The sequence below is a fragment of the Equus przewalskii genome, chromosome 28 (genome assembly GCF_037783145.1).
Source record: "Equus przewalskii isolate Varuska chromosome 28, EquPr2, whole genome shotgun sequence".
Lineage (NCBI taxonomy): Eukaryota > Metazoa > Chordata > Mammalia > Perissodactyla > Equidae > Equus > Equus przewalskii.
The window spans coordinates 6,314,203-6,341,155 of record NC_091858.1 but is presented as its reverse complement, the minus strand read 5'-3'; the positions used below and the strand labels follow the sequence as shown (position 1 = coordinate 6,341,155).

The 26,953-nt window shown below is 36.8% G+C and overlaps 1 protein-coding gene across 9 annotated transcripts in view; it reads right to left on the bottom strand.

Moving 5' to 3' along the window:
- The window catches only part of NSD3 (nuclear receptor binding SET domain protein 3), a 103,451-nt gene that overhangs the window by 76,041 nt on the left and 457 nt on the right, over positions 1 to 26,953 (bottom strand). For 8 of the 9 annotated variants that reach the window (XR_011534356.1, XR_011534357.1, XM_008534276.2 and 5 more), the window contains exon 1: positions 26,162 to 26,677. The exons of the other annotated variant lie outside the window; for it this stretch is intronic. The gene's annotated coding sequence lies outside the window, so the exon portion shown is untranslated. Of the gene's footprint in view, positions 1 to 26,161; positions 26,678 to 26,953 lie in introns of those variants that run through there. 9 annotated transcript variants of the gene reach the window in all.

The window sequence follows — 26,953 nt, the reverse complement described above, 5'->3', positions numbered from 1 at the left end:
AAAAATGAGACAAGTGAAATGACAGCTTAAATATTCATTCCTTCACAGATTACTTACTAATTGTAAACAGAAATACGTATAAGAGAGAGATCTGACAGGCACCATTTTAAACAAGTGATTAAACACGGCATTACCAACAGCAGGACAACCCAGCATTATGTGCCTCATGATATGATTCATTAACACATCATCATCTTCAAAGTATTTTTCCCAATGCTTAAACTGCATCTCAAAATGAGGAAACAATCAGACAAATCCAAAATGTGAAACACAGTCTCGGACAACTGGCCTGGGCTCTTCAAAAAAGCTAATGTTATAAACAAACAAACAAACAAGAGGTGGAAAGACCATTCTAGATTTTAAAAGATTTAACAACCCAACACAATGCATGAAGAGTAAAACAAAGGAGGTAAGATGTTAACCATTAGCTAATCCAGGTGTTGACTGTAATATTCTTTTAACTTTCCTAAAGGTTTGAAAATCTGAAAAGTAAAACGCTGGGAAAAAATAAAAAATAAATAATTTGGCTAGGGTTTGGAAGAAGCATTGAAAAGAAAAGCTACAGCTTCTTAAGGTAGTAGAAGCCTGCATTAAATAGTGACACCATACTCTGATCAAATAAGCCAAATGGTCCACATTGTTCTATTTTTTAGAAAGTCTCAGCATGATTGGAGCCATGCTTTTTCATATTATGCCTCCACCTAATTCAATAATGCAATAAAGAAAGTAGTTTTGATGATTTTAAAAAAAAAAAAGATATTTTAGGACTATAACTAAATTCCTCTCCATAGTGATTTTTCTATGTACTGCAGTCCGGCAGCTGGCCTTCAAACAGCAGACACGCCAACTGACAGAAGAGTTAAGACCTTCCGGCGTTAGGAGGCTCTCTAGTGAGCACAGTGGTTCAGAGTACAGGCTCAGAATCAAACTACTAGGTTCAAAAACCCAGATCCAAGGCTTGTTACCTATGTGACTTTAAGCAACTTAATCTCTGTTTCCTCATCCAGAAACTGTGGAGACTTATAATTGTCTACGTTGTACAGTGTTGTGGTAAGAATTAAGAGCTAATCCATGAGCAGTGCCTTGAGTATAGTTAGAGCTCAATACCTATTGGCTACATCATCATTTAGTGCAACATTGGGCACACAGAACTTGTGAAAAACCTGTCTCTGACCTAAAAGCATTTATAATCTCTTTGGTATACTAGACAAGATAAGATTTTATGTGCAAGACTCATAAAATAGTAGTAAACAATATGAACACTGTGAAACAGAAGGTGACTAAGAATTAAATCGTGTTACCAATACAATTATAACTGGCACTTGAGAAGAACAATGTTCACTAGACAAGGAGGCATTTAGGCCACGAAATACAGGCAGGATGTGGAAGTTAGGTGTTTTTCACCCACTAATTTTAAAATTAGTCAGTACAGGCCACCAAAAACTCATTCCTTTGTTCTTAAAAAATCCCTGATAAAGATGGTATGTTTTAATTTTTTTGGTATTACTAAAGTCAAAATAATAATGGCTAACATTTGAGGAGTTACTTTGTCAATACTATCCTAAATGCTTCACATTTCTTATTTCACTCCTCATAACACCCTTTTGAGGAAATACTATTACTATCCCCATTTGGCAAATGAAAACTGAAGGCCAGCATGATTAAGTAACTTGCCCATAGACACACATCTTGTAAACGCAGAATTCAAACACAGGCACTCTGTTCCACAGCGTTTGCTCCTAACAAGTAAGCTCGTTTCCCACAATCCCTAAGGATGTAAAGTAAATAGCAACAAAAACAAAACCATTCATTCTTTACACTTCCCCAATGCCACTTCCCAAAATTAACAATTTGGCAGGAAACTAAATAATGGTACTAGTCTTCGACTCATTCTAATATGTACTTCCAAGCAAATGAAACTACTACAGGCAAACAATTTATGACACATTCTTCCTGACCAATGTTTCTAGTTTTCTTTTTAATAAGTAAATCAATCAATGAATTTTTTTTCTTAATTTTATTGAAGCTGTCCAAGACAGTTTTAAATGAAAAAAAGTTGAAAATTATCAACTACAGCTTTACAGCTCATTTATTTACCAATTTATTCATGAGGTGAGTGACAACAGAAAAGTTGACAGAATCCTTAAGTCAAATTTTAGATAGAAAGTGGGGGAAAAAAGCATGTCACATGTTTCAGATGAACAGCGTAACTATATCAATTAAGTATTCATGATGTGTTAAATGAATAGTTTAAGTCACTACAATAAAGTTTTAAAATGAACAATTCTCTTTGGTAGACTGTACATATTTCTGGATTCTACTTTACAAAATTACATGCTGTGCTGTATATACTCAGTTTTCTATGTTTAACACCAGTCTCTTCTCAATGAGAGAAAATTTTACATTTTATTTATTTATTTATTTATTTTAAAGATTTTATTTTTCCTTTTTCTCCCCAAAGCCCCCTGGTACATATTTGTATACTTCAGTTGTGGGTCCTTCCAGTTGTGGCATGAGGGACGCTGCCTCAACGTGGCCTGACGAGCAGTGCCATGTCCTCGTCCAGGATCCAAACTGGCGAAACCCTGGGCCGCCGCAGTGGAGCACGGGAACTTAACCACTTGGCCACGGGGCCGGCCCCCTATATTTTATTATATGTCAAAATTCCTCATAGTGATATCATTATACAGGTTTTTGGGAATCAGTGGTGGTTCTACAATGTCATATAAATTACCTACTTCTGTTTTCAGACAAAACTACCCCTTAAATACTTTCCTAGTTACTTAATTGTAAATCTAACCACATCACTTTCCTAATTAAAATCCTTCAATGATTCCTAGAAAAGGTTGAAGCACCTTGGCCAGCAGAGCACATAAGGCCCTCCAGGCAAAGTCTCTATGTATGGCTCCAACCCCAAGTCACCTTTCCTATGCTAGTAATGTTATATTCCTGGGAATTACTGTATACACTATGATTTCATACTGTGCCTTTACTAATATTATCTCCTATGCCTAAAATGCCCTCTTACAATTTTTTGTTTTGCTTGACTTTTAACATCTTTTGAGCTCAGAAAGTCAATTCCAAGAAGTAGTCACTTAAGCTCTAGCCTAGTCTGAGTAACTTTCCTCTGTGTTCCTAAGTTACACTATGCACGCCTCTTAGAATTAATCACAAAACAATCTGTTCATGTGATTTTCTTAAGAGCAGGAAGTAATTTTATTCCTCCAAATGCTCCTAGAACCCAAAGTGAAGGCTCAGAGGAAGGGCTTAATGAATCTTTAAACTAAATTGTGTAAACTTAAGGAGTTATTAAATATAAATGAAATGCTTCAGAGAGTTATTGAGGATCTTTCCATGGAGAACGCAAGAGACTATAAATGCAGTTATAGTCTCCTCAGGTAACATCCTTGGCAAAATCTGACTGACAACTGCTTACCTAGCCACTACTGAGATTCTCCTCAGCTCTGGGCTAACCTTCCCTGCAAGGCTTAAAGCCCCAAGAGACTGGCAAGAAGTGAAACAAATTTCCGGGGAGAGTCTTTTAACCCAATAAAAGACCAAAAGATACCAAAAACTCCTATATAAGCATATCTATTTAAAACTCTAGTTAGTTATTAATACTGTAGATCTGAAATTCAGAATGTGGAAGCTCTCAAAATGCAATTTTCATAGTTAATTGAATTGGCCTGAACATCAATTTTCCAAATCTATTCCAGCAATTATAATCAATCATACTAAAATACAAATATGGTACTTGATATATCAACATTAGAATTTTTAGAGCTAAAGAAAAATAGTGGAATATAATGTGATCACCACAACACAGTGGAAGAGGGTGGTCTTGCTTTACCCCAGGATAAATAAGGGATCCAGATGTTTCTTTATGTGAACTGTTGTAAGGAACATTTCTCAAGGTTTACGACAAAACCACAGTCTGTATGTGTTTCTATAGTAACAGGAAGGGAGTGCACGCAGACAGTCTACAGTAATGAACCAGCTATGCTGGTTCTTGAAAACCAGGCATTTTTACTGTTTGGTGATTACTGTGGCAAAACATTATAAAAAAACCTTTTTTTAAAACACAATGTTCAAAAATTAGAGGATCATTTTGTTTTAAAGCAAAAGATCAAAATGAACTACAATAAAGGAAAGCTTAAGCATACACTCTTTGAGATGTAATAAGAGAAAGCTATCAAATATATTCACATACCAATTTCTAACTGAATGATCATTAATGTTTGAAAATCAGATCTCTTATTTGAAATCAATTTAATAAATACACATATACCCCTCCAAAAAAACTTCTTCAACTGTGACTCACACTTGACGACAGAATATGAAGATTTCTGGATGACAGCATCAAGGGAGATTTTTACTTTACTATTTTTTCCCCAAATCTACACCAAAAAGAAAATAAGAGAGGGGAGTTAATTTTTTAAAAATATGGTCCATTATTTTCAGTACATAGGTTTGCAAGGGTGAAACTGGAGCTTCTATAAAGTAAAAACTTTAAAAAACAGGCTTAATCTATAGGAACAATGCTAAAATCCTGTAATGCCAGGTTTTAAAAAAGGACTCCATTCTTTTTGGTTCTGTGTTGTATTCATATTTTAATCTAATTATAGGATCAGAGTGAACATTTGATATAGTCAAAGAGCTATAAATTCTGCATTGCCCATTTTGGCTTTCATAATTTAAAAATTATTTAATTGCTAGTAATGTAATAACAAAGATGTATTGTTAAAAAAGAACAGAGGTTATGTTATTTTATCATATCTAATTTAAAACTGTAAGCCATTCATCATTTTTAGAAGTAAGTAGGAGAGAAATATTTTTAAGGAGCCCAAACACACTCCTTTAAAAATCAGCAAACACAGGGGCTGGCCCCGTGGCCGAGTGGTTAAGTTCGCACGCTCCGCTGCAGGCAGCCCGGTGTTTCCTTAGTTCGAATCCTGGGCGCGGACATGGCACTGCTCGTCAGACCACGCTGAGGCAGCGTCCCACATGCCACAACTAGAAGAACCCACAACGAAGAATACACAACTATGCACCGGGGGGCTTTGGGGAGAAAAAGGAAAAAATAAAATCTTTAAAAAAAAAAAAAATCAGCAAACACAAACTATGAATCATGAACAGGTAGCAAGTTACACTAAAAATCAATATCCTTGCTTCGCAAGCCTTTCTCCATTTTAACTTCACCCAGGAAAAAAAACATCACAGTGAGGATAGGGGTTACGAGGGAAAAAAAGGAAAAAAATCAACCACTTGGTTCTAAGAACTTGACCATGCCTCTGTAGCACCAAAAAGGAAATGAACAACAATGTTTACCTTTTATTCACTAAAAGCAGCTAGAAGTGATAGCATCTAATCTAGCTCTGTTATGGACAAAACGCAACAACTGAATTTGGTAGAGTGATTATACAACTGAAGTCAATCTTTCAAAGAAAATGGATCCTGCTTGAAAATTTTCATCAAGGATATACAAACAAGATGGAAGTGCCTGTCCTATTTGTCTTCAGATTATCTTATCCTATGAGGGAACAAGAACCATATCAGATTACAAGATTTACTATTTTATCCACAAACAAAATAAAGTACTTTTAATGGCATCCAAGCGTTACACAGGTGGTAGATAACACCCATCCATAGCTGCAAGCACAGTGGTACAGAAGCAGGTTATTTCTGACTGGAATTTGGGCATTTTCTTTCAAACGATTTGTTAAATTTCCATGGTAATGCAAATGCTTGGACTTCCGCGACTGGGGGTGGGGGGTGGGGGAGGGCGCCATTATATAACCATATCAAGTCTACAGTTACTTAACACATTTTTAGTTTCCCTATGACTTTTTTAATGAAAAGTCAAGGATGTCAAAATTATGAGGTTTGAAAAGACTGCTGGTCAAAAGTCTGAATCATTTAAAGAGGTTTACTACCATTCTGGTTGAGGCTAACTCTGAAAGTTTAATGCTATGATTTAGAGGAAAACATTTTCTTTTCTGAACTATTTTTCAGCAATTATACTAATAAAACATCAATTCTCCAAATGACACAAAAGCCTTACGGCATTTTAGTATGTTAAATAAATGTTCCATATTAGTAAATCTTATCTGGGTATCTTGACTAAAAGGTACTTTCCAAGGTAGCTTTTTAAAAAGAACCCTAAACGGCTGACTAATTTCTGGGTTAAAGAGGAAAATCTGCTTGCTTTAAAAAATAAGTGATTCAGGAGAGAATATATTCCCTTTGTATTTTCAAGTGATTTTACTCACTTATCCACCAAGATATTAAGCAAATCATGTCATTTTTATATAATTACTCACAACATACATCCAAATCAAGGTAATCTCACTCTGTCTACATCTACTAAACTCAAGATTTATCAACAGAATGCCGACATTTACTCATTAAGCAACCAAGCAAAAGTGTAAGATTGGCCCCTCTTCAATAAATGAAGGAGAAATAACATGTGAATTTGAGGCTTAAAGAAAAAAAAATAAAACAAGTTACCAGGGGAAGAGGGGCAGAGGGTGGGCACAAGGGGTGAAGGGGCATACTTATATGGTAGATGACAAACAAGAATGTAAAAGTGAAATCTCACTATAAGCTATTATGACCACAATAAAATAAATAAATAAAAATCAAACAAACAAAAAATAAATATTGGCGAGATTTTCTCTTCTTTCTCTCCACTAAGGTATAGTATTTTTGTCCTACTTTCTTAAAGACACAGTAATATTCCCACAGAATGAGCTGCTAATCTATTAATTTTACTCAATTTAAATGAGAATGCATAATTTACAGAGAAATCGAAATATATAACGATGTACACCTGAAATGTATATGTTATAAACCAATATTACCACAGTAAAAAAAAAAAAAACAGAAAGAAGAATGCTGTCATGAAAGGCCACATGTTGTATGATTCTCTTTATATGAAATGTCCAGAACAGGTAAATCCTGGAGACACAAAAATTAGTCACTGTCAGGGGCTGGGAGGAGGGAGGAATGGAGGCTGACTGCTAAAGGGTATGGATCTCTTTCGGGGATGATGAAAATGTTCTGGAATTAGTGGTGATGGTTGTACAACCTTGTGAATATACTAAAAACCACAGAATTGTACACTTTAAAAGGGTAAATTGTACAGTATGTGAATTACATCTCAAAAAAAAAAAAGAATGCTCTAAAAGAAATCAAGAAAGCATTTGCATGTCTTTCAACAAAAAAAGTCTACAACATCCATTCAAGGAATTATTGGTTCGTACACAGGTTAAATATGCTTAAAATAAAAACCTTTTACACTTACTAAGCTATTATAATTAAAGTTGAGATGCTGGCAAAGGGAAAGACAATGAAACAGAATAAGACCCTAGACACAGACCCAAGCCCATATGGGAATCTGGCACGTAACAGAAGCAGCACTGCAGATTAGTGAGGAAAGGATGGAAGATTCAAAGAAAGGTACTGGGACAACTGCTTATCCATGTACAAAGCAAATTAGATCCTCACCATATAATACAACACCTCCAGGTGGATTAAAGACAATTATAAAAAGTAAAACTTAAAAACTTAAGAAAAAACAAAAACAAAACAGGAGTAGATCTGTATAAACTCAAGGTGGGGAAGGATTTTTTAAATATACAAAACATAAAGGAACTGATTAATAAAACACACAATGTTAATTAAAAAACTGTATACCAAAAGACAACACAGACAAGTGAAAAGACAAGCCCCAGACTAGGAGAAGATAAATGCAATGCATAAAACAAAGCTGGGTTCTCCTCTCCAACTTTCTTCCAGATCCGCCCAGTTCTTGCTATGTTCTTTGGCTGTGGCTTATTGTTTCTCATCTGGATTAGATGAACAACTTCCAAACTGCTCTTTCTCCTTCCAAAGTTGTCCACCTAAAATCTGCTCTCTCCAGCATCGACAGTACTTAAAAACAAAAAATCCCTCAAATTTAATAATCTCCCCTGGCTCTCTATGCCTTAGGATAAAATCCATAAAGCACACCTTTCTTGATTTGGTCCCCACCTACCTGTCCAGCCTCCTCTTCTGCTGCTTCAGCTTTCCCACCTTACCCTCCACCATTCTAGCATTTCCTCTCTCATCAATTGCTCATCTTTTAAATTCTATTCAGACGTGTTAAAATACTCCAAGAAGCTTTCCCAGACCATCCCTTACACATCACACACCCTCTGAAGCCAAGTCAAGAACCCTCTTCTGTTGGCATAGTATCCTACCTATACTCTACCATAGCACTTAATACACTGTGGAGGACCATCTTGACCTAAAGGAAGTGTGTGCATGTGTGTTTGAGAGTGAACATGATCTCAAAACACTTGTGTAAGAAATCATAGTAAAATATTTTATTACATCAATTCTGGATACCAGGTGCTGTCTGCTAATTGCCCTTTCTAGGCTGAGACAAAGCTGGGCTGAGGTTCGTGCCAGCTCCTTCCTTCCCATTCTGCTGCTGCTACAATGGGAAGGAGATCAAAAGCTACAGCTGAGTTGCCAGGTTGTCCCCCACCTCAACCTATTCAGGCTTCTCTAATAAAACAAATATTTATTGAGCACCTACTACTTACCAGACACTGGGCTAAGCACTAAAGTTATAGGGATGAAAATCAGCCACGGTTCCTACAGTCGTACAGTTATATTATTAGTGGAGAGAGAAAAGCAATAAACGGAAAGCGCCAGAGATGAGGCTCAGAAATTGCTCCTGGTAAGATTCATTTATTCATTTCCTACTGAGTGCCTGTATTATGTTTAGTCCTGAGTACTAGAGATAAAAAGATGGGCAAGACAGAGTCCCTTCTGAAAGAAAGGGACAAGTGCTCTGGGTGACAAAGGAAGACATCCAAGGTTGAGAAGCTGGGGAATGGGGGGACAGAGAGAGAATGCAGGGGACCTCAAAAATTTCCAGGCTTAGGAAACAAAACCTGTGGGAAAGGAGAGGTGCTCCTTTGCAAAGACCTACATTAACCAATACCTAAAACGGTTTCAGTTAAGAATCTTCTTGGCTTCTTAATACCACAGCTTCCAAATTATCTAGATTATTAAAAGGTCCTTTTTTGATATGTTGCAAAACCAAATTATAAATACTTAATGAAAGTACACTACATAATTCAGGGAAATAGAAACAACTTAGATGTCAGAGAATACAGAAAGACTGGAAGTTTATGTTGAAGACATGGAACTACTTCATCTCTGAATCCTTATGCCAATTCCAGTGCCTGGCACAGTATCAATACACAAATCAATTGTAAACAGAGGGAGTATTACAGTAAGGGGACATAGGACTGGGCTAAAAATTTAACTATTTTCATATGAGCTAATAACCATTAAGTAACTAGTATTACTGAAATGCCACAGGGTGTCTGTTAGCAGCATGCATTTAGAACTGACTGTAAAAGCGGCTGGCCCCGTGGCCAAGTGGTTACGTTCATGTGCTCTGCTTTGGCGGCCCAGGGTTCACCAGTTCTGATCGTGGGTGCAGACCTAGAATCACTCGTCAAGCCATGCTGTTGGGGCATCCCATACAGAAGAACCAGAATGACCTACAACTAGGATATACAACTACGTACTGGGGCTCTAGGTGTTGGGGGAGAGGAAGATTGGCAACAGATGTTAGCTCAGGGCCAATCTTCCTCACCAAAAAGAAAGAAGAACTGACTGTACAAATTTGCTTTTCCCTTCCTAAGAAAGGTCATGAATAAAGCTAGAAAGTATCTACACTATGATTATTTATATGTCCAACACAAAACTAGACTAGCAGCAGGTAATCAGGTCACTAAGAGGAAGACACAACAAAAGGAAATTTACCCTCATTATTTTTAAACTTTCAAAATTTTAGTATGTAATATTATATTTTATCAAGTAATCTTTTCATCAGAATTAAATTAGAGTAGAAGATAAATGCCGGGAATACAGAGTATAAACGCATCACATAAAAGAGTCACTGGCTGACAAGAAATTTCTTCTCAGGAAACTTTAAACATTTCTATACCCACATTTCATATGAAGCATGCTACCATGCATCTAATAATTCTACAGGCATATACAAACTATTAACATATTAGGGTTCATATTTTCCAAAACAGTAGGTCTATCATGAAATGAAGCTTTGTCTTTTGTTTCAGTGTCTAAAACTTCAGTCACTACTAATGGGATTAAGAAAAACTGTCACAATGTTATCACTGTAGAGCACAACGCACATTAACAATCTGAAACTCTAATAAAATGACTTCTCTTTTTTCAAATCATCTATAGACTAATACAAAATCTGGAGTAAGCGCAAAATAAATTTATATTACAATGTCGCACTATATTTGAGGCATCTCTGAGTAACTTCATCATTCAGAGAATTGCCAAATGTGCTCAGATATCTAAAGGTCATATTTATCTTTAATTTCCAAAGCATAGGGTAGCAATGCCTTCTTTAGTCATAGAAAAACCAACTGACCAACCAACAAAACAAAACGACTTCAATTCTAGCAAGGGTACCGGGTACTTCTTTGTTTTGCTCATTGCTGTTTCCCTATCCCCTAGGATACAGTAAGTGAATGAAAAAGGCTGCTAAATGAATACAGGGATGGTAGAAAAGACCAAAGGAAATTATAACTGCTGTTTTACTAAATTTTCATTTCCAACCAAGTAATGAAGACAGGAGAAAACATGTTTTGGCTATCAAAATACAGTCAGAAGCACAGCCCCAAATCACAGCATTAGTATTTGCTATAACAGGACTTCAACTTCATAACTGAAAATTATGCAGATAATTTCAATGTGTAACCTTTTTTGGAAACCTCATAAAATTGCTGTGTTATACTAACCTCCAAAATTACTAACATTTCCCAAGAGCCAAATATGAGTTACCAAATCAAATTTGGTCTTTATTATCTGGACTTCATGTAACCCATTGAGCAGGAAGTAAGCAATCCAAAATTCAAATATATGACCGAGAATTAGACTGAGAAGGCAATGCATTTATCAATGAGTCCACGCTCTGAAACAAGGTTTTTCAACCTCAGCACTACTAATATTTTGGGCAAGATAATTTGTTGTGGTGCTGTCTTGTTCACTGTAAGATGTTTAGTAGCATCTTAACCTTTCTACCCACTAGACGCCAGTAGTACAACCCGCTAGTAATAACAATCAAAAACGTCTCCTGACATTGCCAAATGTCCCCTTGGAGGGCAAAATCACTCCAGGGTTGAGAACACTGCCCTAAAGGGATGCTTGCTCAAGTGTAAATGCTTACTGTCTCTGAATGGAAGTATGGGTGAGTTTCGTTCTTGTCTGCTTTGCCTTTTGCTTCTCTGCAGATTCTATAATGATTTTTACACAAGAGTTTTAATATGTTTTTTCAAAAGAAAAAGTACAATTCATTAATTGTAAACTAAGGAAATACTCATATTTATTCAGTTGATACCCTATTTTTAATGACTAACATGCACAGATGTTTTCCTGAATATGAAATATTTTTGAGTATTCAAATATTAAAAACACTGCAACAACTGAGAATAGATCCAGATTTTAATCTATGAGTCTCTCTGAAATTTCAAATGAAAAATACTTAAAAGACGCTTCAAGTAAAACAGTATCGTTTACCAAGCAGTCACGATGTGATGTTCTAAGTGCTTCACACGTATTATCCCATTTAATCCTCATAAAAACCCTGTAAAATGCACACTACTGTCTCCATTTTACAGACGAGGAAACTGAGGAACAAACAGGTTAGGTGGCTTGTCCAAGGTGCCACATATAATAAGTGGCAGAGCCAGGAGTCAAAACCAGGCAGTCTTGCTTCATGACCTGCCCTCTTTACACATGCTACACTGTCACTGACCTTCGAACCACTCTTCTCTCGTCTGTATTAACTCAGAAAGGCAATGCTTACTGCTACAGGAAACATCCGTATTACTACAATTCATAAAGCCAGCATCTTCAACTTGTACAGAGGCTGAGACAGACAGAATAATGCCCCCCGCTGCTGCCAAATGCCCACATCCTAATGCCTAGAACCTGTGACTACATCACTTTATGCAGCAAAAGGGACTTTGCAGATGTGATGAAATTCAGGATCTTGCAATGGAGAGATTATGTTGGATTACCCAGGATCCTTATAAGAGAAATAGGGAGGGAGAAGAGTCAGAGTCAGAGAGAGATCTGAAGATGCTATGCTGCTGGCTTTGAAAACAGAGGCAGGGGATCATAAACCAAGGAATGCAGGTGGCCTCTAGAAGCGGGAGAAGGTAAGGGAACAGACTCTCCCCGAGAGCCTCCAGAAGGGACCAAGCCCTACTAATACCTTGATTTTAGCCCAGTGAGACCCACATTGAACTTGGACATCCAGAACTGCAAGGGAATAAATCTGTGCCGTGTTTGAGCCACTAAGTTTGACGTCATTTGTCAGATAGACAACAGGAAACTAACACAGAGGCTTCTCTGAAAGCATTTCCGAACACTCACTGTCTTCTTTAGTTCCACTAACATCCCCATGAAGCATATGACAGGGAGGAGGGGAATTCCCTTAGATTCGTTAACCTAAGATATGGGGAACCTGAAACAGAAACATCACTTTAAAAAGTCTTACCCTATCACAACATAAATAGTCCTATCTAGAGATACAAATGGGCTAATGTGACCAACAATTTGTCCCTGGACAGTCAGAAAAAGCCATTAGATTTTAATTGCTGGTAGGGTGTTGCTGACACCTTTTACACATGCAGAAGGAAAGGACATGATTTCTTCCCATTTTGTTGGCACAGTCACTGCTGCTTTCTATGCTCTGGAGTTTACTTTCATTCTAGTCACAGATGTGATATGAATAACGAAATGGCAGTAAAACCATTACCATGTATGAGACAATAAAGTTATGGGTCCTTCCAGTACTAAAATACTTAGCGTATTTAAGATTTTCAATTTCTGACAACCAAAATTTCTGGGTCACATTGGATTTTGTGGCCGATTTTCACAAAAATAAGTAAAGGGGAAGGAAACTTGTAGTAAAGACATCACTATGGTAAGAACTAATTTTTAAAATCTGCTAATTTAGATATTTAATAGGTACAGTTAAGAAAAGGCTCTCATAGCTGTCCAAAAGAACTATATTAAGCCAATATTTTGCCTTTTTCTTCTTCTTTTTTCTAAAGACTCTGTCTTTGACCAAACTTTTTCTTTTTTTTGGTGAGGAAGATTGTCCCTGAGCCAACATCTGTGCCAATCTTCCTCTATTTTGTTTGTAGGATGCTGCCACAGCATGGCTTGATGAGTGGTAGGTTCGCACCTGGGATCTGAACACACGAACCCCGGGCCACCAAAATGGAGTGCACAAACTTAATCACTATGCCACTGCACCAGCCCTGAACCCAACATTTTTCCTAATGAATAACTTCTAAGTGGACATTTGTTTTGTAAAGGTAAATAATGTATAAGTTCCCTAAATAAAAAGGCTTTCATTGACATCTTAAAACATTGTTTAACTATTCAGGAATCATATAGAAAAAGATAAGTAAAAATAAAATCCTTTCCAGACTCACCATGCTGGCATTTAAAAGTTAGAAATTAAATCACCTAATTTACTATAAGAGAATATTTGATCTCCAACCACCTGGAGATAATTCAAACCAGTATCAGCCAAATATTGCTATATCTGCTAAAGTGCCTATGTCTGCTACACAGAGATGTTCATTCATAGATCATTAAGTCAAAATAACACACTGGAAAATTAGGAGCTGGCAGTTCTCTCCATTCCAAGCAGTGGCATACAAATGACTCTGAGTAATCCTTTCATCTGTTTTTGCCTAAGAGGTTAGGAAATGAGGCTGAATACTCAAAAACTGACCAAGGAAATATTTTTCCCTTTTTTTCTGTTTTGTCAAATCTGTAATGTTTTACATGGATAAGATTTATTTAGTACATATGTATATGTCTGGACAAAAGTTTGTTTGTTTTTAAAATAAAGAGTTCCCAGAAAAACTTACAAAATCATTCTAAACAAATCGCCTTAAACTACCCACACTAATGCCAAGATAATCAAATGCTGAGTCTCACCTTCCTATCCCCAGACTCCATGTGGCGTGTTATTCTAGATATACGTCTTATTCTTCACAGAGTCCTTTTGTTTTGTTTGTGACATGGTTCATTACCGAACACCAACAATGTACCAGACCCTATTCTAGGTCCTGGGAAATCAAAGGAGATAAGATTCTTGTCTTATGGAGCTTAAATAAACGAGAAAATTTCTGATAGTGATACGCTACTATAAAACAGGATAATATGATACAGTGAGTGGGAGGCTAGACTGTTATAAAAAGGACTAAGGGAATCAAAACTAGGAATGAGTCATATAGACAAAGTGGACGAAGACAAGTGAAGACGTGGTCATCAGGCTTATCTTTTATATCCTTTCAAGTTCTCTTTGTTTCAGAAGCTTCTGAGGGATGGCTATAGTAAAAAGATTTAAGTAATAGTCAAGTATTCCACGTAATATAAAAAGTTTAAACTTTAAATATTATTTAACAATAACTACTCCAAAGTACTACTGAAATGAAGTCATTTTGTTGGTCAGCAGTCTATAGTCTGTTAATAACTACATCAACTAAGAGAATTTTAAAAAATACTTTAGCTTTGAAACACCTAAGTTGTTTCCTGTGAATTTATTTACTCACTATCTAACACAGTGAGCATTTTGGAAAAAGGAGAGTTTAAAACCCCAATCCCACAAAAACACACAAATACAGTAATAACAAGAACAAAGAATGTGAAAATATGTCCATTTCTACTTACTTCTTTCCCTTCACCAAGAATATCAAAATGTGTGCTAGCCACATGTGGCTATTTAATTTTAGGCAAATTAAAATTAAATAAAATTAAAAATTAAATAAAATTAGAAATTCAGATACACTAGCCACATTTCAAGTGTTCAATATCCACAGGCAGCTAGTGGTTACCATACTGGATAGCGCGGATATATAGCATTTCCATCATCACAGCAAATTCTATTGGACAGTGCTGTGTAAATTACTTTTCAAATTTGACCTAGACAAAAACATCCCAAAAAAGCTTATAAAAATAAGGTCAATCATAAACTTTTTAAAGAAACTGGTGAGTAGCACTGTAAAGCTAGAAAGAAGTCACGTAAGAGGAAGTCCAGCAATCAGATCTATATGCTAGAATCAAACAGACTCGGATAAATCCAGAGACAAGAAAAAAGGCACCCTCACGTTGGTCTTGCAGTCATCAGATTTGAGTTTTAGTTCTGATTCTACCTCTAACTTAGCTGCATAAATTTTAAAGACACACAACATCTTTGGACTTGTATTTACAGCCCACAATGGAGGTTAAGTCAGGTGACCCAGACGACTGCAAATGACTCCAAACTGGGAAAAACCGTCTGTGATTCCTCTTGGTTATCAATACATAAATGTATGGTTTGGATTTTCATTCTGACAAGAATAGATGTGGTTTAAAAAATTAACTTTAAAGAATTACCCACCACACTAACATTATTAACGATGTTCATTATTTGCAATAGCAAACAATTTTACGAAATTCACAACCAATACTATTTACGTAAGTAAGACTTTAGGGGGTAAATCAGCATGACCACCATATTTCTTCCTACAAAATCCTCTAAGTAAGTAATCAAGGTGTGTTAGAGAAGTGGAAATTTACTTCGGATTTTTATTAATTTTTCTGAGGTTATACTCAGAAAATAATACACTCAATAATAGAGCAACACTACTTAAAGCATGACTGTACTACTTCACAATCTGTTTAACTCTGGTGTTGTCACTCCACATATTTCCTGAAACTTTCACGTAACAATTTTCCACTAAAAATATGTTAAAAGAAGGATGATAGTCAAGGACATTAAAATATCCTATCTTAGGAAGTGACCTCGTGATAGCAAACACAATTAACTAATGAAATAAAAAAAAAATTATATCATTTCATTTAACCAGAAACCCTGTCACTAAATACAATCACACAATTTTCACTTCACTATGATTCCATTAAGTTATACAACATTTTAGTTTGCTTTGTAGTTCTTATTTTTTCCTGACTAAACCACATTACTATTGAACTGCCTCATATCACTACAAAACTTACTAGTAAAACACCCTATTTCCCTTATCTATTTGGTTTAACCTCAACTGTCTTCACTTTGTTCTCTGACCACACCCAGCAACAACAGACATGGTATTACCACTTGAAGAAAATCTACATTAAATTATTTTCCAACCCCTCACATCAAGGGTACTGGCTCACACTGAAAAGTATCACAAACTAAGTAACTTCTATCCACTATCTGTTCCATTCACTATGAAATCTAGTAAACTAACAGGTTCATCCACATACTTGCCTACCTCATACCCCAACAAACTTTTAAATTATAGTGAAACAGTTTCTGAGACTGGTTCTTAAAATTTTGCAAATGTTCAAATTTTTCTTTCTTTTACCTTGTATTCTCCATTCTCCATAGCAAGGCAAAAAGAGAAGACATCACAGAAATGATATTTAGTTTTTAAAGTACTAAACAATTTATCATAATATTTAAAATAGTAACCTACTAAATTAATCTTTCCTATAAAAACCAGTTTTGTTGTTGTTGTTGTTCATCAGGTTTATTACTTTAGTATTTTAGGTTCAACTGGATTCAAAATTTTGTTTTTAAAAAAAGGAAGAACACAAGGAACTTCACAGAACATATTCAAATTTTACATTATCACCTATTTGCTTGATCAGAGCATAAGCCTTGGTGACGCTACAGCCAGCATGCTATTCTACCAACAACAGCGGCAGTAAGTCGGGACTGGAAAGTTAACTTCATGTTCATACTTGTACCCAGCATGAATTCTCCTACCAAGTAGGAAACACCCATGTAACCCAAGCAAAGATTCTCTTCAAGCATTGGTTAACTTTCAGCTTTTAACTTCTACGAAAGTGAGTTTAAGCCAACTGAGTTCATTTCTTCACCCATCAAACATGCAACTAAGGACTAGTTCATTTTGCATACATTATTTTTCTTATATTAAAAAAAAGTCATTTATTATCAGCTATATGCCTGATACAGTTCTAGGCACACTCTAGCACCTCTAATTTGGATCCCTATAACTGCAAAAAGTAGTCATTTTCATCTCCACTTCAGAGATAAAAACAGTGGGGATAGGAACTTAAGTCTCCTTGACTCTTGCCCTACACTCCACTGCCCACTGAGTTAAAAAAAAAAAAAAAAAAAAAAGAGATGCTTTGATAAATGGCTTAAAGCAAACAGAACAACTTTCAGGGTGAAGGTCAGAGCAAAGGAAACCTCCCTTAATAAAAAGAAAAGCATACTTTCTACAGGGTGATGTTTGCTACAGTTAATTATATAGGTATAGCACACTTTCCAGACATTTTCCAAAATAAGATGTTTTGAAATAAAATTTAAACGAAAAGAAACATATTTTAGGGGCCGGCCCGGTGGCGCAGCGGTTAAGTTCGCACGTTCCGCATCTCGGTGGCCCAGGGTTTGCTGGTTCGGATCCCAGGTGCAGACATGACACCGCTTGGCATCAGCCATGCTGTGGTAGGCATCTCATATATAAAAAAAAGTAGAGGAAGATGAGCATGGATGTTAGCTCAGGGCCAGTCTTCCTCAGCAAAAAGAGGAGGACTGGCAGCAGTTAGCTCAGGGCTAATCTTCCTTAAAAAAAGAAAAAAGAAACATATTTTAAACCACACGCAACACTCTCTCAATAAAAGCACCTTAACTGGACAGGAGAATGATTTTATAATTCAAAAAATCTATCAAATACTTTGTATCATAAGCTTAAACTTTATAAGTCAGGTTTTCTTATAGGAAACATGTGCGTCTTCTTTTCATCAATGACTTTCTAAAATCTCATTCATAAACAGATATAAAGCATATATCAGCCAATTATGTCTCAATAAAACTGGAAATAAAATTTAAAAAATAAATGATAGTGATTATAAAGTATACATCACACAAGCTGTGGTGTTCCTGAATATTTGTACTATACTTTAAAAGCCACAAATAAATGATATTGCTACTATTGCTGGGAGTTTAAATCGGTTCCAACCTTTCTGGAAATGTTCTACAATTACCCGTGGTGATGGCTACATAATGCGGTGAATATACTAAAAACCAGTGCACTATACACTTTAAATGAGTGAATTGAAGGGATGTGAATTACTTCTCAAAAAAACTGTTACAAGGGGCCGGCCCGAGGCCGAGTGGTTAAGTGCAGTGCTCCGCTTTAGCTGGCCGCGGTTTCGCCAGTTCGGATCCTGGGCGCAGACATGGCACTGCTCGTCAGGCCATGCTGAGGCAGGGTCCCACATGGTACAACTAGGAAGGACCCACAAGTAAAATATACAACTATGCACTTTTGGGGGATTTGGGAGAAAAAGGAAAAATAAAATCTTTAAAAAAAACCTTTCTGGAGAACAAACGGGAAATGGGTGTCAGAAGCTTCTGAAATGTTCATATCTGTTAATTCTACTTCTAGGAATTTACTGTAATGAAATAACCATAGTCATACAGTTTTTTTAAATCTGTAAGGATATTCATCAAATTACAATATTCAAAAATTGCAAACTGCCTAAAATACCATCAACAGAAGAATGGTAAACAGAGACGGCACACCCATACAATGAAATTATATGTCAACTTTTAAAATTACATTCTCAAAATTTATTTCACAATAAAGCATGTTACAAAATAATATTAACGCATAATTCCAATTTGTAAAAAAATACATCTATGAATAAGAAAAAACACTGCAAGGATACAGAACAAAATGTTAATAGTAGTTACTTCTAGTTGGATTTCAAGTGATTTTAATCTTCTTTATATATTACCGGTTTTCAATTTCTCTACAATAAACAATCTTTCATAACTTAAAGATAATAAATGTTATTTTTAAACTAGTAGGCAATTTGAAAGTACAAATTGTCCATTAAAAAATAAAAACAGGGCCATCAGCATTTCTTAGGGGTATTATATGTGTGTGTACATGTATGTATATGTGTGCAATACGTTAACTAATCTTCAACTCAATACCTTAACCAATTCTATCACCCAATGAAATAAATTCTAGTGATCAAGGCTTAATTGTGCAGGTGATAACACAGAAACCATGAGACGACCAAAAGCATATTAACTCTACTTCAAACACAAAGCCAAAGTATCTAATTTAAGTTTAAAAATCTTTTACATCAAATAATGTTTGCTTCCACATCTAGGAAAAATCAACATATATGTTCCTTTCAAGATTTAAAATAATTATTCATCATCCTTGCACGGGGAAAAAATTAGCAAGGAATATATTTAACTTTTAGCAAGAAAAAAAGAACAACATTCTATTGCATTACAGAAAGGAATTCAAAGATACGTAAAACAACAAAAAGTTTCTCACCACAAACAGGAAATATTCTATGTTACTGTATTTGGATCCTGCAGAGATCATATAAAACAGACAGCTTAAAGTGACAAAATGATAATAACCAAATAAAGGCTTTAATTTATGTATGTAGATGTGTTATAAAAATGTCTTTCTTAAAGTCCACATTGTAGAGTTTTATGCAAACAGACTGTATTCATCAGGTAGTCGGAGGGAAAAAAACATTCTACTTTTTCTGCTGTCAAAATCCTCAAAAGCCAACATTTAACCTTTCCAAACACATAAGAAAATGGTCTGGAAAGCCAGGGAAGCATAACCAAGAAGTTTCTCCAGTTTCAAAAGAAATTTGGTTCAGGGGCTGGCCCTGTGGCTAAGTGGTTAAGCTCTCACGCTCCGCTGCAGGCGGCCCACTGTTTCATTGGTTCGAATCCTGGGCCCGGACATGGCACTACTCATCAAACCACGCTGAGGCAGCGTCCCACATGCCACAACTAGAAGGACCCACAATGAAAAATATACAACTACGTATGGGGGGCTTTGGGGAGAAAAAATTTTAAAAATCTTTAAAAAAAATAAAAAAAGAAAGAAAGAAATTTGGTCCACCTAGCCAAAATACAGAAAAGGCTAAGGATCAAGAGGCATCAAGGATGAAGAGTCAAACATTGATCATCACTACCGATTACTTCTCAGGTTAATACTTTTTGAATGGTTACATTAATATGGAAGCAAGAGAGTCAAACTAGTTTTTGTAAAATAAGATAGGTTAGGAGATTATTAGTATAGGCAAATTTGACATGTTCTAAGCAAAAGTCATTGGTAGGGTTTGCATATTAATCTAAAACCAACAGTCACTGAATCTGCCCAAAAAGTGCAACAGAGATGAACTCTGAATAACTAACACTTTGTATAAAATGGGATGATTCTTGTTGGATTCAGTATTATTTTTTGTTTCACATTCATTAATAAAGCACTAAGATCTCAAATCACTAAATGACTACACTAAATGTTAGGAAACTTTTTTCTTTTAAATTGTCTAGATAACCCTTTTGAATATAACAAAAACTGGTGATTCAGTTTTGACATCTGCTGACCCCTCATGGTTATTCATTTTTCAGGTTACTTTTCAGCAGACTGTTACCCCTAAGTCCACCTACCACCAAGGCAATACCAGCTGAACCAATGAGGCTGTCTCCGCAGCTTTCCTTAAAGGGCTTAGTACCTGGGTGGTAACTATATGATCTTCACTTTCTAATTATTTGTTTATATTGTACATTTGGGTTTTATGCTCTCTTCTTTATATATCATGTTTCACAACTTAAAAGTTTTTAAAATGCTTATTATTATTTTTTTTTAATGTACAGCTTTCTTAAGACTACACAGCTAAGAGACATTAGTAACACAAGATACAATATTGTCTTGCCTATGACCAAAATGCCACTAGGCCAGTCTTCATAAGAGAGTTCTTAATCTTCTTCTTAACCTCAAATCAATTTGATAAACTAAATTTTGTTTTACCCACAAAATCCCAGAAGCCACACATTTCTTAAATTTAAAATATTTCCTTATCTATTTCAGGAAGTATGCATATAAGTTACACCAAAATAAGAAAAAGCATGTCTTTTGGTACAAAAATACTTTACTGTTGTATAGTGTTTGATTATCTGTTAAAATAAGGATAATGCAGGCTATGAAGAAAAAGTCAAGAAACACATAGATTTAAAAAAAAAAATTTTAAGTAATTGGACTGAAATCCAAAAACCTTATTCTACTTAACATGGCAGTATATTTGGCCTGTGGAGTTCCCAAAATCTCAATTTTTCCATCTTTAAATTGGGTTAAACAATTCTTGTGCTTTCCAATTCCATGTTAAAAAAAAAAAGTCATAGTGTGGGAATTCTATGGAACATCTCAGAAGATGTCATGTAAGTGCAAGGTATTACTAGATAATAACATTCATATATTTATATGGTTAAATAGAAACTATATGAATACGGAAATCTTTCATTTCTCTATTCCTTTTCTCCTCAATATAGCCCTAAGTCTAGATGAAAAAGGGAACCTAGTAAGAAAAAGAGTTGTCATTGTAGATCAGTGAATGATGACACACACCCACATCTAAATTTCAAAATAACCCCAGAACCTTTTTTCAAAGAGCTTTTCAAATTCAAAACCCTGTCAATAAGCAGAAGTACTTTACAAGTAACAACACACACCCATCTATTAAAAACTGAACATTCTCTAAATTCGCAAAATTTAAAATATGCCTTTTACTTTCTTTTCATGCGACACCATACAGGCACAACATAACGCAGAAGTGTTTAACAGTGCTTATTAAGTACTTAGTTAGGTCCACAACAAAAAACCAAAACTCTGCTAGCTTTAAAACAATGTGTTAGGTAGTTGTAGCATGATCAATTTCTTAAATCTACCTTTAGTAATATTTATAAAAAGATTAGTCCATAGAAATAAAGCTCATCTTTCATTTAAAAACAAATGCTGGGCATGTTGTTTATTAAAAAAGGAATAAATCATCTTAGCTGCTGTTTCAAAAAATACTCTTTTTTTTAAAGTAAAATTAAAAACAGCATTGTATCAAGAAACAGATTTCATAGATAGATACCAAATTCTAAACCTTTTTAAAGCTTTAATTATTTAAATTTTTTAAGTGTCTAAAACAGACTTTTTGTTTTAAAAGAACCCAATGAATAAGTATCCATGGTGACTTATTTTCTTCTTGATGGACAAAAATAATTAACAATAAAGTAATCAATGGTACCTGTTAAGATTTTTTTAAAAATTTGTTTTCAATTAGGTATTTTCAGCTCATTTTACAAAACTTACCAATGTCTCAATTTTCTTTCCCAAGTTCTTTTCTAGGACCACGATGGACCTCTTATTTTTCCATTTTGTTGCTATTTTATTTCATTGATAATCTTATTAAAACAGGAAAAACTGTGCTAGAAAAAATTTCATTACACCAACTTCAAGATACTCAGACATGATTCCTTTATAAATGTAAACATATTTTATACATATGCTATATGTACATGTGAACAAATTATGAAAAAAGAGAAGCACGATCCTTTGCCTTGCTGCAACTTAATCCCCTTGCACTCATTACACTAAACTTGCCTACCCTTGAGTATTCCCCCTCACCGTGAGCTTTCACACAAAGCTCAAATACTTTCATAATAATGAAGTAACGTGACGTAGTATAAAGAGCCAAGCAGCAGGTCTGTCACCAAAGGCTTGGACTTAACTTCTCTAGGCCTCAGTTTTCTCTCTTGTAAAATAAAACAGACTCTCTCTCTTCCATTTAAATATGCTGTTATGGACTTAATTTAGGACCTGCTATATTACTTATAATAGCAAAAACCTGTTAACCTAATGTTAATATTCCGAACAATGGACCACTATATGACCCTTAAAAAAAACGTTGTAGGTCCATATGTGCTTATTTAAAAGGATGTCCCAGATAGGCTGTTAATATAAAAAAGTAAAATGCAGACACTATGACCTGATTTCTATGTATTTTAAGGCAAATATACATATATACATGCAGAAATTTTCTAGAAGGACACACAAGAAACTTCAAAATGGTTATCAGTGACGAACAGGGTGTTAACTTATTTTTTTACCTCTTCGCCTTTTATAATATTTGAAAAACACTTTAAAATAACAAATGTATTATTTTAATAAATTTGTTTTAAAGAAACTAAAAGTAAAGTTCTGCTAACCTAGGTTCTATAATTAGAAAAGATCTAGGTTCAAATACTGGCTTTGCTACTTATATCTGTGTGATGTTATTAAGTTACTTAACCTTAATTTCTCCATCTGTAAAAAGGAGTTAACAGTACTAACCTCATACAACTGTTGGGAGGATAAAAGGAAATCATGCATGTAAGACACTCAGCATAGCATATATAGGACAACAACTATTAGCAGCTATTACTATGATTACTATGAATATTATTATAAACTCCAGAAACTGAGTGTCTTTAGAATCAGATTTGACAATTTACTCAAGGATGACCAATCTCAAAGACAACCAATTTCCTTTACCCAAAATTCATTCAATCTGATCAGTACAAGAAAGAGCACATTTATTAACTTAAGATTAAAAAAAAACCTACCACAGGCAGAAGGTGGGCTGATGGACATGGTAATCAGAGCCAAGTTTGGGTTTTAATTAAGTATCACCTAACTACAATAGCCTTCCTCATTTATAGGGATACCTATTCTAGAAACCAGGATACTCATGGGCAGGGGATCCTGATCTTTATAAAATGCTGAATACAAAGGAATACATTTTTTTGAATAATTCAAATTTCCAATGTGTTTTTTCTTATTTTAATATACAACAATTTCTAATTTTCCTAAAAAATGTATGGCACTGATAGTTCATGCACACAATTTACCAGTTAATTACAAATAACATGTCAATCGAGTGGGAGATATAAATACGAAATCTCCATAAAAATAAATTCCAAAAAAATACACTGAATGCCTATTTTGAGTGGAAATCTTCCCCACAGAATTTTTAAAATTCAGGTTGAACATTATCAAATCAAAATACTCCAAGTTGTAAATCTGGCCTTTATACAAAAGGTGCTCTCAGAAAGTGCCACTCTAACAATATTCAATTTAATTTTTCCAACAGACCAAGAACACATCCTAAACTTCTATATAACACCTGAAAGGATGTTGCATTAGCGTAGATTAAATCAATATGTAGCACAACTGGTTTGAATCCATCTTACTACAATTTTAACAGGCCTTCATGGTATTAGAGAACAGTTTCAGTATCAACGATGGATTAAAGTTTGGATTACCCCAATTAAAACTAAAAAACAAAAAGTCACACACATTTAATCCTTTTCAGTATGGAAATAAATTAGGCTCCATTTAACAATCTACTGTAAATTTGTCAGGATTTAAACCTTTAGAATAGGAACTATTCCAAATCACACAAGTAGCTGTATTCGAATACATTAAAGAGTTACTGTAGCTTTCCTGAGAGTGACCTGAAGTTCCCACCAAAAAAAACTGGCACCTCAATGAGGTTCTAAGAACTGCATGCCTACTTCATAGATAATTGCACTGTGCAGAACTGGCATTTGGAGACTGTATTGAGCTAGCTACATGAAAGCAACGGGAAAGGATGGAGAGAGAATTTAGAAAAAAAAAGAAAACACTTAACACGCCCATCACCTATAAGCGCTACGAGAAACACATTTTAAAATACACACATTTCTAATTTTCCAACATCCAAAATACAGTAAGCAGATAATCCATCACAAGCAGACCTTCCTACCCCTTCTCATCCCTACACGCATGCTCTGCCAGGAGCACAGCCCAAGTAAAATAACCCATGCAATTTCCTTGTTTACTTAAAGAATTGCAGAAAACATGCTGACTGCTTCTGAGGCTTCTGAAACAAACGCTTTTCAACGTTTAAAAGACTTTTCATGATCATGTTTGAAATATGAGAGTAGTAATGATTTCTTTGGTTAGTAAAGATCTAGTTTTAACTTTATAAAAAGGGTTAAATTTACACTGCAGTTCATTGGCATGCCTTGTTTGCAATTAGAAGGAAGAGGGAAAAGGGGGGAGGAAAGCAGCAAAAGATACAAGATGGAAAACATCACTACCTCGTTTGGTGGTTAGGAATAATTTCAAATGACCCCAAGATGTAAGGGAAGAGTTCAGGAATAGAAAGAAAGGGGGTTAGCAATCTGAACTGGCCCCTTCCAGATTCATACTGATGTCGGAGAGAAGGAATTTATTTACACTGCAGTGCCTGGCAGCAAACATGGCTGCCCCTGCCCCCTTTAAATCTGAATAGTCTTCACTCCCTCACCAAAACCATCAAATTATGGCCATGTCTCTCCCCGTCTTGCTACCATAACACTAACACATCTTCTCCTCCCTCAAAACAGTAAGCCCCACACCTCCCCATTTCACAACAATCACGACACCACAACCACTTAGCTTCTCTATTCTTTAGCCTTGAAAGAAAAGGCACAGAATACACACAAATATAGGAACAAAAGGTTTTCCCTTCGTAACACTTTAACAACCCCCTTCCCCTTGTTTTCCTCCCACTCTGTGACGCTTGGTCGATAGTTCTCATCCTTTTCAACATTCAGTTAATTTCCTTCCCTATCCCAATCCTACGTCTTCCAGTTCCCATTTCCTATCTTCCTATTGCATCCTCTCTCAATCATTTCTCATCCCTTTTCCTAATCCACCTTTTCTTCCACTTCCATTCCCTCCTTTCTCCCTTGATTCCCCATTTCTCCAACAAATTCTATCCTCTTCCTCCAGACTCTTCTAGTTCCCACACTCCACCCCCAAACCTCCCTATTTCTCAGTCCGCTCAGGTCTCTAATCTCCAAACCTAACTCTTCCTCTCTTTCCCTGCCCCTCCCCGGTTCCATCTTTATCCCCGCCCCCATCCCACCTCTACTCCCAATTCCCAGCTCAGCACCACTCCATCTCTTATCCCAATCCTACCTCCCCTGCCCCACCCCCCAATCCCCTCCACACCCCCCATCTTGCCATCTGCTTCTCCTTCTAGACTCCCTTCGAACCCTTTGAGGCCACCCATTTGTCCTCCCATCCTTGCTAGGGTCTCTCTCCCTACCCGGGTCCCATCCCTAGGTCGCCCCCTCCTCGTCGTTCCCTCCTCAGCCCTTCCTTCCAGTACACATAGACGCACACACGCACGCACACATTCACTTTACCTTCAGTTTGTTCCATTCTAACCCCCCGGCCGTGTCAGTACGATCACAGGAGAGACACGGAGGCCCGGAGTGGGGCTGGGGTTCGGGCAGCCGCCGGGGCCGCGGGGGGAGGAGACGGAACCAAGCTAGGCCGCATGAAATCCCCGGGCTAGATTTCCCCCGCGCAGGACGCCTCTGCCATGGCGGCCGACACCGAAGAGGGCCACGGCCGGGCCGGGCCGGGCCGGGCGTGGAGCGGAGAGGAGGAAGGCTGCGGGAGGTGGGGTGGGCAGGGGAGGTGGAGGGAATGAGGGGTCGCCGCGGAGCCGCTGCCGCAAGAGGAGCCTGATGCTGGCGGCCGGGCCGGGGCAGCAGGGTCCTCGGGGCTCGACTCGGCCTTCGCACGCCTCTCCGCGGCGACCGTGGACAGTCCCCCTCGGCCTCCGCCTCCGTCCTGGCCGCCGCGCCTGCCGCCGCCCGCTCCCGCCGCCCGCTCCCGCCGCCGCCGCCGCGCACAAAGCCCCCCCACCCGGACTCTTGGAGCGTCGCCGCCGCCGCCGCCAAATCCTCGGCCCCTCATTGGCCGCCGGCCGCGGAGCCTACCGGGAAATGCAGTCCCGGGCTTGGGGCGCAGGGGGCGAAAGGAGGAAGAGGCTAGTCAGCGGGGCGGAGAGGAGAGGCGGGGGCGCGCGGCAGAAATGTGAGCGGCCCGGGAGAGTCTAGACGAGAAGTGAGACCGCAGGCGATAAAGGCAGAGAGACAGGAAGGAGCGATGCGAAGGAGAGTGAAAAACAAACCACGACCAATAGACAG